Below are 22892 nucleotides of genomic sequence, written 5' to 3'. Positions count from 1 at the left end.
GAGAACACCAATGGTTGTTTATATGAGTGTTTAAATTATTTCTTAACTGAAAAATGGAATGCTCACTTAATTTGTCAGAAAACAAAAGAGAGTAGAGATTTAACCATTCTTCTTTACTTCTTTATATTTTGTTTATTTAATAACTATTACATATAAACTATATAAAGTATCTATAAATATATTCATACTTACCATAATTTAAGATAAATATTGTAATTAATACAAATTCCTATGGGAAAAAATACCATGCACATAAGATCTGTTCTTTCTCCACCCTATGATCAAGCCAACACAGACCTGTCCAGAATTTACACTGAATAATAGAAATAATATAAATTTGGTTTAATAAAATTTTATGAGGGATATAATTATGTTCAAAGTATCACCATATAAGCCTGTGAATAATGTATGTGCCTATATGCAGACAAACACAAAGACACACAAACTTATATACTCACATTTCTTCACTTCTTTAAATAAATACAATTTTCATGGAATTGGGTTCTGTATTAAAAGAAGCAGAGTAGAATTTGAAAGTTTCCATAAGGCACATAAACATTCAGAGCTATTGTTGATAATATCTGGGTTTTAATGTGAGAGATCATGTCTGGTCAGGGTAGTAAAATAAAGATATGATGATACAAAAGAATATTAACATGTCTTTTTTAAAACTGGAAATATGAACCGATAAAGATGTGATAAAAGTAATATCATGTTTAGCAAAAGAAATAGAGTTTATTTATAGTATCATGTACATGTAGTTCTTATGATGTGAAACCGAAGTGCATTGAATGTTCAATTAAATCATTAATAAGTTGATACTAGGCATGAAAAGTTATTAATCCCAGTTCTGTAATCAGCAGAAAACAATGATCAAAGTAATGGTGTAGGTTTCCTTACTTAACTGAAGTGTATAACATAATGAATATCACTGAAAGAATAAAAAATAGACGTTATAAAGGATGTCTGATCTTTACACTCTAAAATATGGGCATATGAAATTTATATAAAAAATTAGTTTTCATAGATGAGCCTCCAATCTACCTAACTTGTATTAGTGAAAACATAATTGATTATAAGCAAAAACCTACATGAAGATGTTTGCCCATGTGATTGTCTCTAATTTAGCAAGTTCAAGCTTTACCTAAGTTTGGGACTCCGACTCCTATTCTCATATGAATGTATTGAAGATGATGTCTGAGTCAGTGATAGGTGGACTTGTGATTTTCTGGCTGCATCTGTACCTGTGCCTAGAAAGTTAATAACATTTTCATTAACTGTCCTCTATCCACTCCTTTAAGACTTCTTTGAGACTGATAATGTACTCTAAATCTCCCAGGTGATAACAGAGCCCTGAAGAGGTAGTTCTTGCAGTACTCTGTAACTAGAAGCCTAAAGGTCTCTGTTCTTATCTCTTATTTATATCTTCCTTGTCACTGAAATGCCTGCCAAGAATAAGGCTGGAAATAGAGGTCAGGAGCCCCCTAACATTAGATAAACAAGACAAAAATATTAACAGGACTGAGTTGTGGCTCAGTGGTAAGTATTTGCCTAGCGCGTGTGAGGCACTGGGTTTGATCCTTAGCACTGTATATATATAAATGAATAAAATAAAGGTCCATCAACAAATATATATATATATATATTTAAAAATGATATTATATCATAATATTATATTACATTAACAATGATATTACAAATAATAGAAAAGATTGTTTCTGTTGCTTATTCTTTGTTTTTCAATCTGGAAATTTAAGGTATGCTATTACCTTTGGGAATTTTTTTAAGTAAAATATTTCAAAATAAAAGTGATCAAACAGAAGAGTACTTAGATATAAATTTCTGTTGTTTTCTCCTCAAATGCTTGGAAACATAAAGAAAAAAAATTCCTCAAAAATATGGGTAGTGTAACGACACCTCACAGAGTAAGTTCTGAGGAAGGGGATGTAGTGGACACAAGCCAAGTATACTTTGAGCCCTTTCTTAGTTCATGTATTAGGCTAAAAGGGTAAAGTGAAAGATCTATGTCCTCCTGTAGTTTATCACAACTGAAAAAATGGGTATTACACTTTTGTATGAAAGCTAAGTATCTTGGGGATCACCTACTCTAAAAATAGAGTATGGAAAATTTTGTCTGCTAAGTAACTAATTGAGATCTCTCTGGTTTGATTTTAACTATCATCTTTTTTAATTAAATTAAATTTTGCAATTGGAACTGTCTCAGATCCTATATATAGCTTTTATTGCCTGAAGTGCCTACTGTTATAAGAGGGAACACATTTTTTCTAATTATTATTTTAAGTATTTTTTTCTCTTTTAGAAATTAATCATATTGCCATATGGAACTATAATTTAGAATAAATGAAATTCAGCCATTTTAACTTTATTGCAGATGAATTTTTTAATAGAAATTAACTTGTATAACTATTATGCATTTGAGACATAGAACATTTTCATTATTCTAAAAAGATCTTTCATGTCAATTATACACTGAAAAATGGTATCAAGGGAATCATTAATTTGGCTTTTGACACTGAAGTCCAACTATTTCTTTATGTTTATATTGTGCTATATGTATTGATGTTTTGTGCATGGTTTTCTTTGCAAAGCATGATGATTTTGATGTTGATCCTATTGTTATACATACCAGAGATGGTTTCATTCAATGAAGAATATTTGATTATATCAAAATGTGTTAACCTGCTAATCTCTTGGTGATTATTCACACATTGCTTCCAGATTTGACATTTATGAATAAAACTGTGATATACATTCATATGTAAATTGCCTGTCCTTACATTCATATTTCTCTTACATAATTTCTAAGAAGCATAATTTCTGGAATATATAGCAGATACATGCTTAATTTCTTTAAAAAACTCCCAAAATATTCTCCAAAATGGTGTTGATATTTTATATGTCCTTTTGCATTTATCTTATACAGGCTTTGATTTTTTTTTACGAACTTCTGTTTTTCTATTGACACTATTATCATGCTTAGCTTTTTCAAATGATTTTCTCCATCTATTAAATGATCATGAGCTAATGTTTTGACTATTATAGAAAGGTCCAGCACACCAGTGTCAAATTTGGACCAAGAGCTATTAAAGCTAATACATATGTGTCATCCAATGGTCATATCTCAGTACTTATTTTACTTTCTATTACAAAATAATCTAACATAGAAGTTTGTTCCTTTCTGGCTGAATAGTATTTACTGGACTCAGCTCTCCTTTCATTTCTTTCTAACTGACCGTACAGTACTCTTTATGTGAAATTGCATCAGTCTTCATTGCCAAAAATTCCATTTTCCCCTGTTGTGTTAGATTCTAAGTGACCCAGAAATTTGTGCTTTATTTATTTCCTTGACCTTTATTTACTACCAGGGAGATCTCATTTAGTTTTAAAATCATAAATATACATTTAGCTCTTAATTTCGAAATTTAAATTCCTGACTCAGATCTCCTCCCAGTCTCCATTATTATATATTCAAAAGCTTAATCAAGAATGCTACCTGATATTTTAATAGGCAAATCAAACATAACATATTCATAAATTAAATTCTTATGTTTCCTTTAAAACCATCTCTAGCTGTTGCTTTTTAAATTTTAATTAATTGGAAGTTCATCCCTTTGTTTCTTTGCACAGAAGCACAAAAGAAAACATAAAATGACAACATTAAGAATAGCAACAAAAAATTGGAGTCAACTTCAACCTACTTAATTTTGAATTTCTATAGCCAGTCCAATCTTGTTAAGTTTACCTTCAAAATATGTTCAGACTCTGAGCATGTCTCATAAACAGCACCATCTGTCATGTGGAATGTTGGAATTGCTTTAAAATATCTGTATCTGGCTTTGTATCTTGTTCTTACTGAAGTTCAATTTCAACAAAAAACATGTTTTGATATAAAGATTCAATTATTCAGGATAAATAAATTCTAGAGATCTAATATATATAATCATGGTGACCACAGTTTACACTGGATCGTATACTTGAAACTTTGCTAAAAGGGTAGACTTTAGATATTGTTATCACAAAACATAAATATGTGAGTGATGGCTATGTTAATTAGTTTACTTGTGGTAATTTGTGTGTGTATGTGTAAACAATGTGTGATACACCTTAAATATATACAATTCTTTTGTCAATTCTTTTGTTACACTGGGAAGGAAAAATAAAGATTACTGTGACATATCCAGGTACTCTCTGTGTAAAATGTACATTAGTCTTTTATTTTATTGAGAACAAAAGTCAAAGTTTTTATAACTACCAACAAAGCTGTGCATGATCTGTCCCTATTTTCACTTGACACAGATCTTACTAGTTTCTCCTGTTCATTCACACCACTCGGCTGTACTGGCCTTTTGCTCATTCTAGGATATTTGCCTATGTCAAGGCCTTTGAAATGATAATTTCTTTTTAACCAAATTGCTTCTTCAAATGTTGTCTCAATATAAAATGTTTATGAACACTATCTCATTTGAAATAAGATGGAGGGCTGGGATTGTAGCTCAGTGGCAGAGCACTTGCCTGGCACGTGTGAGGCACTGGGTTCAATCCTCAGAACCACATAAAAAAATAATAAAATAAAGGTATTGTGTTCATTTACAACTAAAATTTTTTTAAATAACAAAATTAAATAAAATAGAATCTATTTTTCAAATCACAATATTATATTCCCTTTATCTATTACTTTCTTAAATAACAATCTCAAAGTGCCAATAATTAGGTAAGGCTAGAGGGCAGGATATTGACAAAAAAGTTAAATGCATCTGATGAAAGCAAATAGTAACATGCATGTTAAAATCTGTCAAAATTTTGAGGGATTTCTGTTGGCATAGTAACTACCTGCCTATTGAATCCTTTGTGACTCTTTAAGAAGTAAAATGATGTACAGTATCAGGGATTTTAGTGTCAAAATTATGATCACTTACATAGCTCTACTCTATGTTGGAGATATTTCTAAATGCCTATTTCGAATGAGTGCAAACAGAAAATGACAGCAACTCTGAGATCATAATCTCAAGTGATATCATGCAATATACAAGGAGGCACCTGGATGTGCAAAATCAGTGCCAAGAATATTCCTACTCCCAGCACGGGGGGGCCTAAATATATTTAATTGGGCAGAATTTTCAATTATATTGATCAATGTCTGTGTATTTTCTATTCCTTCCTTTCTTTCTCCTATTTATTTTTTCAGTGCTGAGTATTGAACCTGGGGCCTCACACATGCTACACAGGTGCTCTACCATGGAGCTACAACTTCATACCCTTACCTTTCTTAATGATGCTGTTATTGCAAATATCTTGTCTTAGCTTGGGGTGAATATTGGTTGTTCATTACTGACCACTCATATTTTAATTCCATAGAATTCTGAATCAAGGAAAGTACTATTAGGATTGGTATAATTGTGCAGTATCACTAGTTCAAGATAAATACAAAGAGAAGCAAACAGACATGATTCACCTATAGATCTTTTTTGTTTTAATTTTTATTTTTACAGACTGTATTTTGAATCATTGTACACAAATGGGGTACAATTTTTCATTTCTGTAGTTGCACGCAGTGTAGATTCACACCATTCATGCTATCATACATGTAGGGTAATAATGTCTGAGTTTACTCTCTTTCCTTCCCCCACCCCTTCCCACCCCATTTTCCTCTACACCATCCAAAGTTCCTCCATTCTTCCCTTTCCTTCCACCACCCCCACCCCCATTATGTATCATCTTCCACTTATCAGAGAAAACATTCTCTGGTTTTTTGGGCTTGGCTTATTTCACTTAGCAGGCTATTCCCCAACTCCATCCATTTACCAGCAAATGCCATAATTTTATTCTTCTTTATTCTGAGTAATCTACAGATTCAAAGCTCAGTGCCTTAAATTGAGCGGATTTAAGTTTTGTCTTGGAGAAGCTTGTATATTTTGTATCAGAAAAGGAGACTGAATTAAATATTTGATTATTAGACTAGTAAGTTACAATAGTTATCACAAATACTAAAATTTGATTATACTCTCATAGAAAAAGTAAGATTTCACTTGATTACATTAGATATGCTTGCATAGGTCAATGAAATATAAACTGAGTTTATGTGTGTCACTTATAAGTGGCAGCTTTAACAGTCAGACAGAATTCTCAACATTATCTTCCCCTTGATGTGTTGATCTCTGAAGCAAATATTAAGATGACTCCTTAATGGATTAGTTAATGGCTAGTACAAGCTTTTTTCCCTGAGGAGCCAGGCTGAGTGTAGAGCTATAACCAGAAACAAACTTGTTTTGCATTAAGCCACTGGCATTTGAGGATGGTTGTGGGCATTAACATAACCTATCCTATTCTGATACACTAAATTATTACATTTTCTCATTTAGTTGGTTTATTTTCTGTCTAAGCCTAAGAATATATGCTTCATGAAGTCATAGATTTTTGTCTGTAGGTTCATTTTATGTTTATAGTATTAGCAAATCAGACATGGTATGCACTCTATAAATATTTGGTAAATGAATGAACAAATGAACATAAGGTCAGTGAGATTTTTCATTATAATAGCAGTAAAAACAAATTAGAAAGCAATAATTGTGGGATGTGTATAGACTTGGGGAGGGGTACATTAAATTATTTGTTTTCTCAGTAAAATAAAAACATGTTTACTAAAGGAGTCCAATTAAGCTTATTGCATAATTAGGTGAATAAAACTTAGAAATAATAATATTCTTGTTATAAAACACTTAAAAGTTGTGCAGGTGAGGGCATAAAAATATTTGATAATGATAAAGATACATACTTTGAGTCAATATAAATATATGGTTTTCACTTAAATTATCATTTTTATTTTAAATGTGATTTTAACACATACCACTAAAGTTTATGTTTGAGTTATCACTTAAAATATAGTCTGAAGATTTTTCAAACAATGATTTAGTAACATAGATGTATTCACTTTATCCATTTCTTAAGGCTTATGGCCATCATTCATTCTCTCTGAAGGGACAGAGAGATTTTCATTAATGGAACAACATCTGTTCTTTCAGAAGTAAATTACTTCCCTGTAGGACAATTAATAAAAAATATTGCCACTAAACACAGCTGGTAAATTGTTAATAAACACATAACAAATTAAAGTGAAAATAATGGAGCTTAATAAATATGAAGAGAATATACTATGTAAATAAATTATTTTTCATAAAGTCAATTAAACCAGAGATTTTAGGTCTTAACTTAGATGCAATGTACCTTTCAATAATAGCACTTTATTGGAAAACACAAATACTCAGTATCATTTTATACTTATAAATCATAAATTGTTAGGTTCAATAAAGTGTATATAGACTGAGTGAAAACTTGTTAAACTGAAATGTTGTTTTAATGTGATATAGGGATCATAAAATGGCTAACCAAACAAAAGTCACTGTTTATTTATTGCTAACTACCTTTCTATCAATATAAATGTTATAAACATTGGTGTAGAAAAAGAAATTCCCTGGATCAAGTTTGAAAGGTTTTGACTATTAGGCTAATATATTAGATTTAATGTATTAAGTCTACTACAGTCACTGAAGACTTTGAAAAAGAATGTAAGGCAATTAAGACTGTATTGGGGGGGATTATTTGCAGCACTAGGTAGGAAGAACTGGATGAAGCAGAAGCACAGAAAAACAAAAAAGCAAAACAACAAAAAAACCTGAGACTAGCTACTTAAGAAACCTTGAAATTTCACTTCTTCCACATGATTAAAGTAACTTCAGAACAGGGATTCTTATCTTTAGCACTTTAAGCATTTGGATCAGAGTACTATTTTGGGGGCAAAGAGGGATCTCTGTACCTTAGCTGCTTCCTAGAAGGGTTGGATAAGGGACTTCAGTGCACATTTGCTCCCAGTTTGAACTATTGTTTCACAGTGAAGAATTTTTTGATATATGTACTTACTCAGTTTCACAACTCCAATTTTTAAGGGCATATATTTAAGGAGGAAATTCCACCTTTCAACCCATGGTTTTCATTTGTGGTGTATCTTAACTGCTTCTGCTCTTACTCAGAAGTCTTCTGATATTTTCACGTGGGAGTACATTTCGCCTCATGTGTTCTAATGTTAAACTTCAGCAATTTATTCTCTTACATTTAGTTATGTATATGAAACTGCTAAAGGATAAGAATCATGTGTATTCATCTGCTTTACAGTAGTATTTATCAGTGTCTGAACATAGTGGATGATAAATATATACGGGTATTGAATTAAACCATCACAAAAACCTGGAAAAGCAGAGGAATATATTTATCATTTTGTACCATCACCTACATTACTCCTAAGTTCAATGATGGTCAGAGATATTAAATAATTTTTCTGATTTTTCACACCTGGTTTCTTAGAAAGCAATGTATAGGATAATGTGTCTTCTTGCGTTCTCAAGACATAAAATTTTTGCTTGATTTCCTCCATCATTTTTTATCATCCATTATATTAAAATAAGAATCCTGCATTTGTTTTCTAAATGTATATGAAACTCATCCATTCATTTCTTCTCATTTTGAATGATAGGGCTCTAATCCAGGTACTACCATTTCTCTCATCCTCTCCCAGATGACTGCAGGCACATCCCAAAGGAAATTCTTACCTCTACATGTTCTTTGCACTTTGTTGTAACCAAGGGGATGCTGACTTCTGTGTTTCCATTGACTTTAGGATAATGTGGAAACTTTTTTATATGACTTAGAATGAACCAATTTATTGGTGTCTCTAAAGTTCACATTTGCCAATCCCTACCTGACATCCTAAGTCCCATTTTTTTGTTTCCTTAATTTTGTGTCTTCAGGCATATGTACAACCACTAACTTCTGCCTGAATTATCACACAGTCTTTGACCACTGCTTCTTCTAGATGACTGTTATCTACATCTTGTCCTCAACTTAGACATCAGTTTCTGAAGAAAGGTCCCTGATCCATTTTCACTAGACCAACTGCCGCTGCTCAGCACTTCATGTTTCAAAACACGTGACTCACTAGTGTAAATTTATTGTTTGTCATTTTTTATGCACTATAAACTTCGAGGGCAAAGCCTGCGCCTGTCTTATTTTGTTTTACTTACAGTTTTTTGGCACTGCTCAATTTTGATTTCTAAATGAATAGTGTTTTCTAAGAGCAATAAACAACTGCTTGCCATTTGTCACACACTAGGCTAAGTGCTTTGCATTCATTTTCACGATAAGAAATTAACGTTTAAAACACATAAGTAACTTTTTCAAGTACCAAAGTTAGTAAGTGGGAAAAACTAAACAAACACAGGATCACATGTCCAACCTCTGTGCTTTTTACCTAGCCAAGGATTCTGAAATATTTTTAAACTCAGAGATTTATTTTATGTCAAATTAAATGGTTTTCAAAAATTTTTAGAGAGAAATTTTAATTTCTTCTGTTATTGTTATAAACCTTCCAATTTCATCATTATAACCCTTTTCTCTAAAGATACAATCAAGTAATAATGATATTTTTGGCTTTCAATTTTTGACATGCTTTTTTTTAAATTAAAAATCATAAATTTACATAGGGCAAAGTTGTTTGATTCATTCTGTTATTTTTTTTCCCTTTCCCCCCCACCCCTCCCACCCCTCTTTTCCCTCTATACAGTCCTTCCTTCCTCCATTCTTACCACCCTCCTTATACCTAACCCTAAACCTATTTTTGATAAACTGTGAACTCTATCTTCCTCCTTTTTTCTAAACATGGCATTAAAAATAAAAATTAAATGTATTTATATATCCATGAGTCAATAAATCCTTGAATTGTCTTTTGGGGTCAAACCACAGGTATCTTAAATGTAAATCAAAATACATCCCATAATTACGTTCTCTGTGTCTAAGTGTATTTATTACATTCTCTAAACTCCGACAAATTCTAACTCCTGCAGACCCCTGTTTCATTGTTTCACAATTTTATGTTATTCTCTACTATTTTTATTATTCTATTTATATCTTTAATGTTTTGTTTCCCCTGGATACATTATTTTATTTGAAATTCTTGAAATTTGCTTTTCAAACTCTCAGTTACAAACATGCCTGCCTGCATTATTATGTTAATCTTGGCTAAAGGTCAAACATGGTCACTTTCTGAAGAGTTCCCATCATAGTCACACCCCGAACAATGGCATCTTTTTTGGTGAGAATTATCCCAGTGTCACCATATTGCTGGGGATATATAAGTTACTGAAGTTCCTTGTCTTCCTTACAATCATTTCTTATGGCCCTCAATGCTGTATTAAGTGCCAAAGTACCAGATGAATAACTAGGAGATCATATCTGCATTTTTTGTCAATATCTTAAGAATCCTTTGTGTATTTCCTATTTATTCATTTTTATGTATGGAAATAGTACATATATTTTTTCCATTTTTAAATTTTATCTTTTTCTCCAAATTTGGGAATATATTCATATTTACCTTGTCTCTTTTCATTATAGATATCTCAGTAGTTTTCTTTATCATCTGAAATTCTATTGGTAAGCTCTCTTGATCATATTTGCTAATCTATTTCCATTTATCTTTATGTACATATATATTTATATATATGTAAATTCACTTCAATTCATACACACACACACACATATATATATACACATATATACGTATATATGTGTGTATGTGTGTGTGTGTATGTATTTGTTCCTGATCATATTCTCTACTTGCTTGGATTTTATTATTTTACTGTTATGAGTCATGATTCAGGAAAAACAAAGTCTTGTTTTTAAATAATAATTCATAAACATTTGCTGTTCCCAGTCTATCCTTTATTTGTGTAGTAATAATTGTTAGAGAAAAGAATACATTTTATTTTAAATCTCCCATCTTTTGCTATGAAATTCTAGCAATTAATATTATAGGCTTCTAAAAACTACATGAGTTATTCCTAAAGACTATTATCATTTATGATTGTTTGTATTAAAAGTAGAAAATACCCAATTTAAAGGGACTTAAATTAAGAGTTCATTTATTATTTCATGCTGCAAGGGATCTGGAGACTGGAGAGTTTCATAAATATTTCCCTAGGTATGGAAAGAAGCAGTCAAATTCTGTGTGGCCTCCTTGGTGTGTGAAATTATTTTTCAATACTTATTAACTTTGGCTACCAAAGAGGTTCTCATAGATTTTGTACCTTCAGCAAATTTCCCACAAGTCAGGAGGAAGAGATTACACAGTATATTATTTATTAAATTTCTCTTTCTCTATTTATTTACTTTTGTGTCATGCTTAGAGCATACATACCTAAAACATGAGAGTTCCTTTAGAAAAAGAAAAACTAGGTAGTTTTAAAAGGCAAAGAATATACAGAGATTTTTGAGTAATTGAAATGTTTCAGAAACCACTGAAAATCTAGATGGGATAATGGCTATACTTATTACAAAAAAGAACCAGAAGGAAGATCAATGGTAATTTCATGACACTTGGAGGTGGAAGTACTCAATTTCCACATGTCTGGTCTATGGTTACAATTTAAACACAAAAAGCAAGCAAACAAACAAAACAGTTAGAGAAAACAGCCAACCTTAAAATACTTAGAAAACCCTGAAAATATATTACCAAAACAATACTAACAACAATGATTATAAATTCACTGCAGAAAATGTCCGGTATTATCTAATGTTGACATCCATTTATTCTGTTGATTACATCTGAAATTCTACTGTGAAAATCACCAATTCTCTTCTCCAGTTGATGTAAATGTGTAAAGCTAAACTCACATACTCAGTGCAAGACAAGACGTATGACTTAGATACTTTTTGAGAACTTACCCAAGTCTCTTCACCATACAGGAGAGTTAGGCTTTGTCTATGTCACAGAGCATTTGTCTCATGTCACAGAGTCTTTCCCTTGATTTCTACATAACATAAGCGTGGGGTTGTAGAGTTTACCATGTCAAGAAATTCAGCTTTTTCGCAATGGGTTTGCTGCCAGAATATAGGTGTCGTGAAAGCCACCACTAAATCAAAGCCAAAATGGGAAAGGAAAAGACTCATATCAACATCTTTGTCATCAGATACAGAGATTTGGGCAAGTCTACCACTACTGGTCATCTGATCTACAAATGTGGTGGGATCGACAAAAGAACCATTGAAAAATTTGAGAAGGAAGCTGCTGAGATGGGAAAGGCCTCATTCAAGTATGCCTGGGTCTTGGATAAACTGAAAGTTGAGCGTGAGCATGGTATCACCATTGACATCTCCCTGTAGAAATTTGAGACCAGCAAGTATTATGTGACTATCATTGATGCCCCAGGACATAGAGACTTTATCAAAAACATGATTACAGGCATATCTCAGGCTGACTGTGCTGTCCTGATTGTTGCTGCTGGTGTTGGTGAATTTGAAGCTGTTATCTCCAAGAATGAGCATTCCCTTCTGGCTTACACACTGGGTGTGAAACAACTAATTGATGGTGTTAACAAAATGGATTCCACTGAGCCACCCTACAGTCAGAAGAGATAGGAGGAAATCATTAAGGAAGTCAGTGCCTACATTAAGAAAATTGGCTACAACCCTGACACACTAGCATTTGTGCCAATTTCTGGTTGGAATGGTGATAACATGTTGGAGCCAAGTGCTAATATGCCTCGGTTCAAGGGACAGAAAGTCACCTGTAAAGATGGCAGTGCCAGTGGAACCACACTGCTTGAAGCTTTAGATTGCATTCTGCCACCAACTTGTCCAACTGACAAGCCTTTGCATCTGCCCCTCCAGGATGTCTACAAAATTGGTGGCATTGGTACTGCCCCTGTGGGCCGAGTGGAGACTGGAGTTAGCCTGGCATGTTCATCACCTTTGCTCCAGTCAATGTCACAACTGAAATAAAGTCTGCTGAAATGCACCATGAAGCTCTGAGTGAAGCTCTTCCTGGAGATAATTTGGGCTTCAATGTCAAGAACGTGTCTGTCAAAGATGTTCGTCATGGCAATGTTGATGGTGATAGCAAAATGACCCACCGATGGAAGTGGCTGGTTTCACTGCTCAGGTGATTACCCTGAACCATCCAGGCCAAATCAGTGCTGGCTATGCCCCTATACTGGATTTTCACACAGCTCACATTGCTTGCAAGTTTGCTGAGCTGAAAGAAAAGATTGATTGCTGTTCTGGTAAGAAGCTGAAAGATGGTCCTAAATTCTTGAAGTTTGGTGATGCTGCCATCATTGATATGGTTCCAGGAAAGCCCATGTGTGTTGAAAGCAGAAATCTGCTGGAGCTGGCAAGGTCACCAAGTCTGTTCAGAATGCTCAGAAGGCTAAGTGAATATTACCCCTAACACCTGCCACCCCAGTCTTAATCAGTGGTGGAAGAACGGTCTCAGAACTGTTTGTCTCAATGGGCCAGTTAAGTTTAATAGTAAAAGACTGGTTAATGATAACAAAGCATCGTAAAACCTTCAGAAGGAAAGGAGAATGTTTTGTGGACCATTTTTGTGTGTGTGTGTGTGTGTGTGTGTGTGTGTGTGGCAGTTTTACGTTATTAGTTTTTAAAATCAGTCCTTTTTAATGGAAACAACTTGACCAGAAGTCTGTCACAGAATTTTGAGACCCAATAAAACAAAAGTTTAATGAGGAAAAAAAGAAAAAGAAATTCAAACTAGAATAAATAATGATTCATAATGAATATATTGACTGCTTTGTTCTAACTTGGGGTGAGGCCAGTTGAGTTTCTATATATCCTTTGATGTACACATATTTTTAGTAAGTCTGTTTGAGTAATATTTATTTTTTTATAACCAAACAATCCTAACTAATAAATTCAGTATCAAATAATTATGGGCCACTGGAATAACTGTAGGCTTTGAAAATACACACAAGACTAGATGTTGCAAACAAATTGAAACAAGGGAAGAGAAAGGGAAAAATACTACTGTGCAACAAGTTTACTTCAGGTACTAAAGTGATAAAATGAAGTTTTCATAGCCCCATGGAAAAATAGCATTAGCCATTTTTTTTCTAAAATGTAATTATTAGGGATCAGAAAAATCATACAGAAATTCAAGCCTAGGTTTCTCAAGCTTCAAAAAATTCATGATTTCACTGTTTACATTTATTATTACTAAATCTCTCTACTGATTCTACACAAAGTCTGATGTTTGTTTCAAAGTTGGGTTGCATAGATTTCTACTTATATGAAAACTTCCACTGAAGACAAATAACACCCTACTTCAGCATGAAACACCAATTTCTCTTAGTATAACACATTCCTGATTACATAGCATCAGGAAATTTACAAGTATTTTAGATAATGATCATTCTACTATAATTTGCATGGTAGTGTAAACACACAGATATTGTATCATTTAATGGAAACACTCAAAAGATTATTAATATTTAAACTCAAATTTTATATTTAAAAAGTTGGGTGTAATTTTTTGCTATTATTTTTCTCTGCAATAAGACTGATTCCTTTCTCACCTCTCTTGTAACAACCTGCAGGCTGCCAGTGAATCAGTCACTACCCTCTACCAGCTGCTGCCTGGAAGTCCATTGTCACAGTAACTGCAGATTTGATTATATATGGCCACCACCATCTTGGGACACCAGCCAGGGTCTGCAGGTTTTCGACTGCCACTGATGCCATCTTGGGGTGCCTGCCTCAGCCTAGGGACAGTGGCCAGGGCCTGGAGATATATTTTTGGAGTACCTGCAGGTCTTTCTGCTGGGCGTGCTAGTGGCCACCATCTGATTGCTTTTCGCAGGGTCACTACTTGGTGTGAGCACATCTGGTGGTCTCTCTGCAAATTGAAATGACATTGAGATCTTGGTACTGTAGCAAGACAGAGGCTAGGGAATGGGGAAGCTGAAGGCCAGGTTCATCAGATTGCAGCTGGGTTTGCATGGGCCTGTCTTGGTCTGGCAAACCCAGGTAGACTAGGGGTAGTTACCCAGAAGGAGGACTGGTAGGAGAAACTGGAGAAAAGAAGGCTCTCTCCAGCTCAGTGAGTGAGTCTTGAAGTGCAGGAGGATGGAAGGGGACTGGCTACATGGGTGGGAAGACTGGAAGAGGGTGTGAGGGCAACTTGCTATCAGCTCACCTACCTAACCTGTCCGAAACCCAGTGGAATAGAGGAACATCAACCTTTAGACAACTCCACCTATCAGTTGGGTAGGGAAGCTGGAAAAATTTTGAAAACCAATGGAAGCAATCATTCAACTTTCCATTGAGACTTTCTGTTTTCTATTTATTTATTTTTGCCTACTCCTTCAAACCTCTACCATCTTTGAATAAAAATATTTTTCATGCATCAGTTTCGTGAGGAATGAGATGTGTGAATAGCATATTACAGTTTTGTTGTATATTCTTATATATCTACTTTTAAAAAAATCTGTATATATATTTTCCCTTGCCTAGCTGTCTCCTTGGATTCTCTTTCTCACTTCCCTCATACTAATAGCCAATATCTATTAATTTCTCCATCACTAACTATAAATTTTTACTTCTATCTTCTCTCCTTCTCCCTCATAAACATCATACCTCACACCACTGTTCCCTCATTGACCAGCATTTGAAATAGTAAAACCTTTTAACAAACTTACTCTTTATATTGTAAACAATAATTGAATACATCATTTATATTTATTGCAACAAAACTGTAGATGTCTTAATAGGAGATATTTTGTTTAAGGTTGTATATGTTTGCATTGAGTGCTGTTAATATTGGTCTACTCAGTAAAGGTGAGGCACTGGAAGCCTTCAGGGACACTATAAGATTACAGGGTACAAACTGCACTCCCTCAGATCCATATAACTGGATGGGAAGACATATGAATAACATGAAAAATAAAAAGGGATAAAACACCTCAAACAAACCAAGATATTGCAACAATAGAATCCATAGACAAGACAGAAGAAATGTCAGAGAAGGAGTTTAGAAGGTACATGGTTAGAGTGATCTTTGAAATAAAGGATGATGTCAGAGAAAAAATACAGGAAGTGAAAGATCACTTCAATAAAGAGGCAGAGATTATAAATAGGAATCAAACAAAAATCTTTGAAATGAAGAAAACACTAAACCAAATTAAAACTTCAGTAGAAAGTATCACCAACAGACTAGACCACTTGAAAAACAGAACCTCAGACAATGAAGACAAAATATATACTCTTGAAAATAAAGTTGACCATGCAGAGAAGATGGTAAGAAACCATGAACAGAACTTCCAAGAAATATGGGATAACATGAAAGGACCAAATTTAAGATTTATTAGAATATATGAAGGCATGGAGATACAAACCAATGGAATGCACTATCTTTTTTTTTATTTTATTTTTAATTTTTTTTATTGTAAACAAATGGGATACATGTTGTTTCTCTGTTTGTACATGGCGTAAAGGCATACCATTTGTGTAATCATAAATTTACATAGAGTAATGTTGTTTGATTCATTCTGTTACTTTTTCCCTTCCCCCCACCCCTCCCACCCCTCTTTACCCTCTATACAGTACTTCCTTCCTCCATACTTGCCCCCCTTCCTAACCCTAACTCTAACCCTAACACTAACCCTTCCCTCCCCCCCATTATGAGTCATCCTCCACTTATTAGCGATATCATTCGTCCTTTGGCTTTTTGAGATTGGCTTATCTCACTTAGCATGATATTCTCCAATTTCATCCATTTGCCTTCAAATGCCATAATTTTATCATTCTTTATGGCTGAGTAATATTCCATTGTATATATATACCACAGTTTCTTTATCCACTCATCAATTGAAGGGCATCTAGGTTGGTTCCACAGTCTGGCTATTGTGAATTGAGCAGCTATGAACATTGATGTGGCTGTATTTCTGTAGTATGCTGATTTTAAGTCCTTTGGGTATAGGCCAAGGAGTGGGATAGCTGGATCAAATGGAGGGTCCATTCCAAGTTGTCTAAGGAATCTCCACACTGCTTTCCAGAGTGGCTGCACTAATTTGCAGCCTCACCAGCAATGTATGAGTGTACCTTTCTCCCCACATCCTCGCCAACACCTGATGTTGCTCGTATTCTTGATAATCGCCATTCTAATTGGGGTGAGATGGAATCTTAGGGTGGTTTTGATTTGCATTTTTCTTATTACTAGAGATGTTGAACATTTTTCCATATGTTTGTTGATTGCTTGTAGATCTTCTTCTGTGAAGTGTCTATTCATTTCCTTAGCCCATTTGTCGACTGGATTATTTGAATTCTTGGAGTAGAGTTTTTTGAGTTCTTTATAGATTCTGGAGATTAGTGCTCTATCTGAAGTATGATTGGCAAAGATATTCTCCCACTCTGTAGGCTCTTTCTTCCCATTGCTGATAGTTTCCTTTGCTGAGAGAAAGCTTTTTAGTTTGAATCTATCCCAGTGGTTGATTCTAGCTTTTATTTCTTGTGCTATGGGAGTCCTGTTAAGGAAGTCTCGTCCTAGACCAACAAGGTGAAGATTTGGACCTACTTTTTCTTCTATAATCTGCAGGGTCTCTGGTCTGATTCCGAGGTCCTTAATCCATTTTGAGTTTAGATTCGTGCAGGGTGAGAGATATGGGTTTATTTTCATTCTGTTGCATATGGATTTCCAATTCTCCCAGCACCATTTGTTGAAGAGGCTATCTTTTCTCCATTGCATATTTTTGGCACCTTTGTCTAGTATGAGAAAATTGTATTTATTTGGGTTTGTGTCCGTGTCCTCTATTCTGTACCATTGATCTACCTTTCTATTTTGGTACCAATACCATGCCATTTTTGTTACTATTGCTTTCTAGTAGAGTTGAAGATCTGGCATTGCAATACCCCCTGTTTCACTCTTTCTGCTAAGGATTGCTTTAGCTATTCTGGGTTTCTTATACTTTCACATGAATTTCATAATTGCTTGATCTATTTCTGTAAGGTACACAATTGGGATTTTAATTGGAATTGCATTGAATTTGTATAGCACTTTAGGTAGTATGGCCATTTTGACAATATTAATTCTTCCTATCCAAGAACATGGAAGATCTTTCCATCTTCTAAGGTGTTCTTTAATTTCTTTCTTTAGTGTTGTATAGTTCTCATTGTAGAGGTCTTTCACCTCTTTTGTGAGATTGATTCCCAAGTATTTTATTTTTTTCGAGTCTATTGTGAATGGGGTAGTTTTCCTAATTTCTCTTTCTGAAGATTCATCACTTATGTATAAAAATGCATTGGATTTATGGGCATTGATCTTGTAACCTGCTACTTTACTGAATTCACTTATGAGTTCTAAGAGTTTTCTGGTGGAATTTCCAGGTTCCTCTAAAAATATAATCATGTCATCAGCGAACAGGGATAGTTTGAGTTCTTCTTTTCCAATTTGTATCCCTTTAATTTCTTTGTTTTGTCTAATTGCTCTGGCCAGAGTCTCAAGAACGATGTTGAATAGAAGTGGTGAAAGAGGGCATCACTGCCTTGATCCAGTTTTTAGGGGGAATGCTTTCAGTTTTTCACCATTTAGAATGATATTAGCCATGGGCTTAGCATAAATGGCCTTTACAATGTTAAGGAATGTTCCCACTATCCCTATTTTTTCTAGTGTTTTGAGCATGAAGGGGTGCTGTATTTTATCAAATGCTTTTTCTGCATCTATTGAAATAATCATGTGATTCTTGACTTTAAGTCTATTGATTTGGTGAATTACATTTATTGATTTGCTGATGTTGAACCAACCTTGCATCCCTGGGATGAAACCCACTTGATCATGGTGCACTATCTTTTTAATATGTTTTTGTATGCGATTTGCTAAAATTTTGTTGAGAATTTTTGCGTCGATGTTCATTAAGGATATTGGTCTGAAATTTTCTTTCCTTGATGAGTCTCTGTCTGGTTTAGGTATCAGTGTGATATTGGCTTCACAGAATGAGTTTGGGAGGGTTCCCTCCTCTTCTATTTTATGGAATACTTTGAGAAGTATTGGAATGAGCTCTTCTTTAAAGGTTTTGTAGAACTCGGCTGAGAACCCATCTGATCCCGGACTTTTCTTTGTTGGTAGGCTTTTGATGACTTCTTCTATTTCAGTACTTGAAATTGGTCTATTTAAATTGTGTATGTCCTCCTCATTCAGTTTAGGCAATTCATATGTCTCTAGAAACCTGTTGATGTCTTCAAAATTTTCTATTTTTTTGGAGTATAGATTTTCAAAATAGCTTCTAATTATGTTTTGTATTTCAATCCTGTCTGTTGTGATATTTCCTTGTTCTTTCCGAATTTTAGTGATTTGGGTTTTCTCTCGTCTTCTCTTTGTTAGTGTGGCTAAAGGTTTATCAATTTTGTTTATTTTTTCGAAGAACCAACTATTTATTTTGTCAATTTTTTGTATTGTTTCTTTTGTTTCAATTTCATTGATTTCAGCTCTGAGTTTAACTATTTCCTGTCTTCTACTACTTTTGGTGCTGGTCTGTTCTTCTTTTTCTAGGGCTTTGAGCTGTAGTGTTAGGTCGTTTATTTGTTGAGTTTTACTTCTTTTATTAAATGCGCTCCATGAAATAAATTTCCCTCTAAGTACTGCTTTCATAGTTTCCCTGAGATTTTGATATGATGTTTCTTTGTTCTCATTTACCTGTAAGAATTTTTAAATTTCCTTCCTAATATCTTCTGTTATCCATTCATCATATAATAGCATATTGTTTAATCTCCAGATGTTGGAATAGTTTCTGTGTTTTACTCTTTCATTTATTTCTAACTTCAATCCATTATGATCTGATAGAATACATGCTAGTGTCTCTATCTTCTTGTATTAGCTAACATTAGCTTTGTGGCATAATATATGGTCTATTTTAGAGAAGGATACATGTGCTGCTGAGAAGAAAGTGTATTCACTCTTGGTTGGATGGTATATTCTATAAATGTCCGTTAAGTCTAAATTATTGATTGTGTTATTGAGATCTATGGTTTCTTTGTTCAATTTTTGTCTGGAAGATCTGTCCAGTGGTGAGAGAGGCGTGTTAAAATCACCTAGTATTATTGTGTTATGGTCTATTTGGTTTCTGAAATTGAAGAAGGATTTGTTTGACATACATGGATGAGCCACTGTTTGGGGCATAGATGTTTATGATTGTTATATCTTGCTGATTTATCCTTCCCTTAAGCAGTATGAAATGTCCTTCTTTATCCCTTCTGACTAATTTGGCTTGAAATCCACATTATCGGAAATGAGGATGGATACTCCAGCTTTTTTGCTGAGTCCATGTGCATGGTATGTTTTTCCCCATCCTTTCACCTTTAGTCTATGGGTATCCTTTTCTATGAGGTAAGTCTCTTGCAGGCAACATAATGTTGGATCTTTCTTTTTAATCCAATCTGCCAGTCTGTCTTTTGATTGATGAATTCAGGCCATTAACATTCAGGGTTGGGGTTTCAAGATGGTGGCCTAGAGGGTGGCTGCATTTCATGTTGCTCCAGGACTCAGAATTCAAAAGAGGAGATATTGAGACGCTTGGAACCAACTCAAAGCAGCCGGGTGACTCTCACACCCTGGGGAGGCATCCCGGATGGGACGGTGGTCCCGCAACGCAGGAAACTTTGTGAAGTAGAACTGCCGGCGAGACGCCCCTCCCCCCAATGGAGCAGTGAACTCGGACAGCTGGGAGCGCCGTAAAGGAGGCCGCTCTGCACAGCGCTGGGACTCGGAGCAACCACAGGGGCTCAGGCGGCTGCCCAGGGTAGGAGTGGCGAGGAGAGCTGTGTGGACTCAGGACACCGGGGCCTGCCCTGAGGAGGAGGAGGAGGAGCGTGGCCACTTGGTTTCGGAGTGACTGCACCAGAGCTACAGGCGGTTGCCAGAGGAGAAGCCGCGCGGCGAGCTGTTTGGACTCAGAACGACGCTTCTGAACCCCGGGGCCTGCCCTGAGGACGAGGAGGAGGAAGAGGAGCGCGGCCACTTGGATTCAGGTGACTACACCAGAGCTACAGGCGATTGCCAGAGAAGGGGCTGCGTGGCGAGCTGTTTGGACTCTGACCACTTCTGAACCCCGGGGCCTGCCCGGAGGAGTAGGAGGAGGAGGAGGAGGAGCGCGGCGGATCCTTTGGACTCACAGTGGCTGCATTAGCGCTCCAGGCGGCTGATCAGAGGAGAAGGCGAGTGGTGAGTTGTTTGGTCTTAAAGTGACAGCTCCTGAACACAGGGGGGCTGCCTGGAGGAGAAGCGTGGTGGGACGCTTGGTCTTGAGTGGCTGCACCAGAGCTCCGGGGGGTTGCCCAGAGGACCCGTGCAGCGGGTCACCTGGATTCAGAGCCACTCAGAGGGACTGCTCCTGAACACCCGGGGGGTTATCTGGAGAAGGAGGAGGAACGGGGAGGGCACTTCGACTCGGAGTGATTGATTGCCCCGGGCTACGGGTGGTTGGTGGGAGGTGGAGGCACGAAGTGAGTTTCTTGGACTCCTAGTGACCGCACCGGAATACTGGGCGGCTGTCTGGAGGAAGAGGCCTGTGGCGGGTCTCTGGGACTCAGAGCAATTGTTTGGGGCCACAGGTGGCTGCTCAGAGGAGAGGCCACACAGCCAGGCGATTAGGTGCGGAGCAGGGTCCCAGAATCTAGGAGGCTTCTGGGTGGAAGAGCCGCACAGAGACAGGCTTAGGGCAGAGCGAAGGTTCCAGGCCTGTGGGCAAATTCTCTGAGGAGGGGCAGCCTAAGGAGATTCATCTGCGAAGGGTGAGGCTCCCAGGCCCACGAGGTAGGGCCGGGCCCCTGGGAACTTTGCAGAGGAAGGCAGCCCAGCCCAGGCGGTAGCTGTAAATTGAGGGGAACCTCTAGGAGGGAACTGACCAGCGAGACCTCCCCACAAGGTGAGTCTTCCCTGCTGGGTGAGGTTTCCCCACAAGGACGGTAAAACCAGAGACTCAGGCCTAAACAGGCCTTGCCTCAGCCCGCAGCCTAGGTCCCCTTTGGATGACCATTGGTTAACAAGTGGAGGCACCTCTGCCCACTAGCAGGGATTATACCCCACCTGAAGGCCACCACTCCTAGAGAGGCAGCTTCCTTGTGGAGCAGCGCATTATCAACTTCCTCCATGACTTCAGCCTACTGAAGGCTAAGGGGGGATATATATAGAAATCTTCAGGGACATTGTAAGTCAATAGAAGAAATCTGCAATATCTCAGCGGTCCACTGATACCTGAACAATATGAGAAAACAAGGAAAGAAAATGCTGCAAACAAATCTAGATGTTACATCAATAAAACCCAATGACAGCATGGCAGAAGAAATGACAGAAAAGGAGTTCAGAATGTACATAATTAAAATGATCAGAGAAGCAAACGATGAGATGAAAGAGCAAATGCAAGCATTGAATGATCGCACCAATCGACAGTTAAAAGAGCAAATACAGGAAGCAAAAGATCATTTCAATAAAGAGTTAGAGATATTGAAAAAAAACCAAACAGAAATCCTTGACATGAAGGAAACAATAAACCAAATTAAGAACTCCATAGAAAGCATATCCAATAGGATAGAACACCTGGAAGACAGAACCTCAGACATTGAAGACAAAATATTTAACCTTGAAAACAAAGTTGAACAGAGAAGATGGTAAGAAATCATGAACAGAATCTACAAGAATTATGGGACATCATGAAAAGGCCAAATATAAGAATTATTGGGATTGAGGAAGGCTTAGAGAAACAAACCAAAGGAATGAACAATCTATTCAATGAAATAATATCAGAAAATTTCCCAAATCTGAAGAACGAAATGGAAAACCAAGTACAAGAGGCTTATAGGACTCCAAATACACAAAATTACAACAGACCCACACCAAGGCACATTATTATGAAAATACATAACATACAAAATAAAGACAGAATTTTAAAGGCTGTGAGAGAAAAGAACCAAATTACATTCAGGGGGAAACCAATACGCATATCAGCAGATTTTTCAATCCAGACCCTAAAAGCTAGAAGGGCCTGGAA

At 36.0% G+C, this 22892-nt stretch overlaps 1 long non-coding RNA gene and 1 pseudogene across 2 annotated transcripts in view; one reads left to right on the top strand and one right to left on the bottom strand.

Annotated features, from left to right (window-relative positions):
- Positions 1-22892, bottom strand: part of LOC306669156 — a 1049088-nt gene that overhangs the window by 194498 nt on the left and 831698 nt on the right. The gene's annotated exons all lie outside the window — the stretch shown is intronic.
- LOC306669283 (elongation factor 1-alpha 1-like) lies at positions 11986-13521 on the top strand (annotated as a pseudogene). The gene has a single exon. The product of its transcript is annotated as an elongation factor 1-alpha 1-like (transcript).

The sequence above is a fragment of the Sciurus vulgaris genome (assembly GCF_902686455.1).
Source record: "Sciurus vulgaris genome assembly, chromosome: 9".
NCBI lineage: Eukaryota > Metazoa > Chordata > Mammalia > Rodentia > Sciuridae > Sciurus > Sciurus vulgaris.
Note: the sequence above shows the minus strand (reverse complement) of the source record. Positions and strands in the feature narration are given on the sequence as shown.